Source organism: Corylus avellana, unplaced genomic scaffold, assembly GCF_965113065.1.
Source record: "Corylus avellana unplaced genomic scaffold, dhCorAvel1.hap1.2 HAP1_SCAFFOLD_107, whole genome shotgun sequence".
Classification (NCBI taxonomy): domain Eukaryota; kingdom Viridiplantae; phylum Streptophyta; class Magnoliopsida; order Fagales; family Betulaceae; genus Corylus; species Corylus avellana.
This window is the reverse complement of record NW_028290521.1, coordinates 35,001-39,814: the sequence shown is the minus strand read 5'-3', so window position 1 is coordinate 39,814 and position 4,814 is coordinate 35,001. Positions and strand designations below refer to the sequence as shown.

Sequence of the window (4,814 nt, the reverse complement as noted above, 5' to 3'; positions counted from 1 at the left end):
ATGTTTTGCTGAGATAACTTGACAAATTTTTTTTCCAGCAGAAGTAAGCGGGGGGGGGGACTCTTGATACTTGCTTGATTCTATAAGCATCTGGCGGTTCTGTTCTCTAAAATGAAAATGCTGTAAATCCTTGCGTCTAGGCTTCAGTTCAAGGAAAGATTATATTAGTGAATATTGAATGAAAAAAGAATCGTTAAATCTTAATATGACAGCTCTTCTATTATTAATGTAGTGTTTATTAATTAGGTCTTGAATTAATTTGGATAGACGAACGAGGAATTTATTTGATTATTAATTTATTAGTTGCGTACGTAAAGGCCGAAAGATACTTTGTTCGTATATAGACTCATGAAATTCTCTCTGTGCTCCTGCATTCAATTTAATATTGATTGGCTTTAATGTAATAGACTATCTTCCGATTGTTTCACAGAGACAAACAGGAGACCTAATCGTAAGGATTAGATAAAATGAGAAATAGGGTCTGTGATAGATAGTGCTCTATCTTGACTCTATATTTTTATACTTTTTACTTAATGAAATGAAAGTCAACAAAAGAAAGACTAGGTCTTATTATTTCTACATGTTAGTAACATTCCCTTGAAACTTCCAGGGGTGTATCTACGTATTTTGCTTGCGCTTAGTGTTTTCCGATTCTACTATAAATCATATAGGAACCTGTTAGAATTTATAATTGTGAGTTTATTGGATTGTTTCATCAACGGTATTGGGTCAGAATTCCCTTTTGACTCTGCGCCAGGGATTCCACTATTATTAATGAACATAATAATGATTAGTGAACATTAATGGAATAATTCCTTCATATTTATAGAGATAGGGGATATAATTCACATGGATATAGTAAGTCTCGCTTGGGCTGCTTTAATGGTAGTCTTTACATTTTCTCTTTCACTCGTAGTATGGGGTAGAAGTGGACTCTAGAAGTACTACTAATTGAGTTTGATTCCTCAAACTCAACCCATATCAATTGTTTTATAGATCGTTCTGCAAAGTCCTTTTTTTTACTGTTAAAATAGAAAAGAAAATAATTATGTTATTAAGTGGATACAGACTTCCTATGGGAAACAACATAGACATAGTGGTTGTCCAACAATATACTACACATAATAAAATATTGCCTGGGCAAGTCACATATTGCGCGTTCCCGCTTTTTTTTTTTATTCTTTTAGAAATCTTATTTATGTTATGCTTGCTTTATTGAACTCATTTCATATCATGGTTCAAACGTTAAAAATCGGTGGGCTTTACTAATCCTTTTCGAAATCCAAAGAGGTTCCCATGGAAATGAACCACTGGATCATCTGTCAACTGATCAATCAATTACTTCTTCAGAATACTAAAAAAAGATTATTTTATTTTCTTTTATTAATTTTTCATTATTAATTTTATTAATATTAATATAGGCCTATACTCTTTTTTCCTTCGTCAATTTGATTCTTTCAATGGATATCGGGATTCATATTGAATAGAATCAGAAATTCTAGGAATTAGAATTGTAAGAGTAAGAATTGCCCTTCGATTTTTTCAGATTGATGATTGGAATCAACACAAATTAAATAGATGAAGCAAAGAAATAGAATTGGTACATTATGTAAATACATTACATATATGTAATTGATATCTATGAAGATACATATTGCAGATTGATCTATATTAAACCTCTATCTTTATACAGTACGACTTTATATACTACAATAACAATAATAAGTATGGTAGAAAGATTCATCTATTTCTTTCTACCATACTATCGAATCTCATAAAATACTGATGATTCTCGTCCGCTTATTTCATTTAAGACACGAAATCTTAATACTTTTCATTTTCTTTTTTCTTTTCAATCATTGATAAAAAGATAAAAACTAAACAGTCAAGTTTAATTCAAATTAATCATTTTGACTGACTGTTTTTACATATATTATAAGTAAAAAAGCAGTAGGAACTAGAATGAACAGTGCAGTAGCAATAAATGCGAGAATATTTACTTCCATAATCTCATCGTTTCATTTTTAATTAATTCGCAATAACTCGGGATTTAATCCCATAGAGCTGATAAATCTTTCGCCTGTAAATTCAATATTCAATGGGATGAATTACATCTCGACGATATCGAATCGGAGCAATATCATGAATAACAATATCTGAGCTATCAAATTGATTCATCGTCGAGAATTAAATAGTATAACATAGGAAGATCTTTTATCCATACCGAATTCAAATTTTGATTCCTGATCCGATAAATAATTCCTTTACTTTCTTTATCATTCTTTTCCTTTCCATTCTTTCTTTTCTATAACCTACGTCCCTCCTTGTGGAATCATCTGATGAAATATCATATGACCGCCTTTACACTTACTTACATTGGTTATAAAAAACCCCAATAAAATAACCAATAGAAGCGAAATGTAAAAAGGAAGAAGTTTAGTTCTAAACCCCCTTTTTATGATCTAATCTTCTTGGAAAACAAAGAAGTAGTATAAATAAGGAGAGTCCGGGTATAAAAAAATCGAGTATTCCATCAAATTCATTAAAAAGTTTGTTCTTTCTTCGGCAAGACCCTTAAACTTAAAAAAGATTATTCATTCCCTCACAAAGAGAGATAGGATCTTCTTTGAGCTTTATTTTATTAATATCCCATTTCCTTGGATTAATTTTGGGATGCATATATCAAAAATTCAGTGTGAAATTTGAATGAGATAAATTGGTTCAAATTCACATTAATAATTTCAATTATTAATTGAGGTTACACAAAATCGGAGCCCTAAAGGGATATACTTTTAATCTTAAAAGTATTATATCAAAGTTACTATGTTAAGTTAATCCTTTTTTGTATCGTACAAATTCCATTTCTGTATAGCCCCCTGTAAACATATAGTACTCTATTACACAGATCGGGAATAATCGAAAAAGCCAGACTCCGTACGGTATTTCTTGGAATCCTGAATATAATTTTACCAATCATTGTACTAATCTACATATGTCTTTCTCCTATCAATTGGTACTAGTTGAATAAATGGTAATTCCCATATTTATTTGATGAGAAATGTGAAACTAATAAATAAATAAAATAGGAGGGTATCCTCTTGTGAATGAAATTCTGCTATTTCTTTTGTCTCCTTTTCACAGCAAACGCAGAGATGAATTGATGTATTTTTTTTATTGGATTTGGATCTGTCGGGACTGACGGGGCTCGAACCCGCAGCTTCCGCCTTGACAGGGCGGTGCTCTGACCAATTGAACTACAATCCCAAGGAAATCAAGTGTACATCATACATATTCTTATGATTTAATTCAAACCCTTTCTATTTTATTTCTATTTTATTTCTATTTATTTAGATTTTAGATTAGAATAGTCGTATTGTAACAGAAACGCGAGTAATATATTTGATATACACACGGATATGCACTTTAGTGAGAGCGCCTCACGGATTGTTAATAATCCTTTCGTTTTTTATAAATTGATTAATAATCAAATAAAGCTTTCAATGAAAAAAAAAGAGTTTTTTTATTTATTCTTTATTTTATTCTTTTCCTTATACTTCCAGATCTTTATATGAATCTAGTATGAATCTAGATCATTAGCAAGCAAGATCAGAATTTGTGAGAAAAAATAAAGAGAGCAAATGAACGGCGGTAAAATATATCAGAAAATTTTAGTTTTTTTATTCTTCCGTATTCCGATCAGGCATTTCTGGGGAACAACAAATGGGGTTCTATCATTTCATGGTGGATCGGCCAATTATTGGGCCGAGCTGGATTTGAACCAGCGTAGACATATTGCCAACGAATTTACAGTCCGTCCCCATTAACCGCTCGGGCATCGACCCAGGAAGAATCAATTCCCGGCTTATTGATAATTCATGATCAACTTCCTTTCGTAGTACACCTACCCCCAGGGGAATTCGAATCCCCGCTGCCTCCTTGAAAGAGAGATGTCCTGAACCACTAGACGATGGGGGCAAGTATGCCCGACCGCCATCATACTATGCTCATTGTATGAACAGTTTTTTAAATTGTCAATATAATGTGGTATGATTAAATCTGAAAGATCTTTCCCTCTTTTCTGATTCCATAGAATCTTTTGATTCGTATTTATATTCATGAATCATTCATTCTAATCATATAATTTTTTTTTAATATTATTTTCATTAAATTTTCATTAAATATATTTATTTCATTTTCAATTTTATTATAATTCTAATTAATTAGAAATAGAATTATATCAAAGAATAAAATAAATAAAGAAAATGAATATAAGAATAAATAGATATTAAATTATAAATCGATATTATTAAAATTATTAATATTAAAAAAAATAAATAAAATAATAAACTAAATCGGTAGAATAGAAATAATACGAGGTATAGGACCTTTTGGGGAGTGATTGGTCCGCCAGATCAGAAAGGGAATGAAACTTCATTTCTTCCGCTTTCATTCATTTTGTTAAGATTAGATAGATATATTTCTATCTTACACTAAGCCAGGAAATTCAAAAAATCTGAAATTAAAAAAAAAATCTGAAAATATGGGAAGAAGGATAGGGATCAACAAGTTATTGAAAATTGTTTTTCTCTAAGAATTAAGTTCGGGGAACAAGTAAAATAAATCTTTTTATCAATGATTCTACGAAAGATCTTATATCTATGTTGAATTGGTAAGTCCATGTATCAATCAAATTAATTTCGTTATGATGGGGGTCAATTCAATTAGGGTCGGTTTTGAAACAATTCATTGCATTTATAAAATCCAATCTTAATAAACCATTTTTTTATTTTACCTATACTCACTAGATAAATTGA

At 30.5% G+C, this 4,814-nt stretch overlaps 2 non-coding genes across 2 annotated transcripts; both read right to left on the bottom strand.

The window, feature by feature from the left end:
* Positions 1-3,190: 3,190 nt before the first annotated feature.
* TRNAD-GUC (transfer RNA aspartic acid (anticodon GUC)) lies at positions 3,191-3,264 on the bottom strand. Its single transcript has one exon. It is a non-coding gene; the product is annotated as a tRNA-Asp (tRNA).
* Positions 3,265-3,758: 494 nt separating this feature from the next.
* TRNAY-GUA (transfer RNA tyrosine (anticodon GUA)) lies at positions 3,759-3,842 on the bottom strand. Its single transcript has one exon. It is a non-coding gene; the product is annotated as a tRNA-Tyr (tRNA).
* Positions 3,843-4,814: the final 972 nt, after the last annotated feature.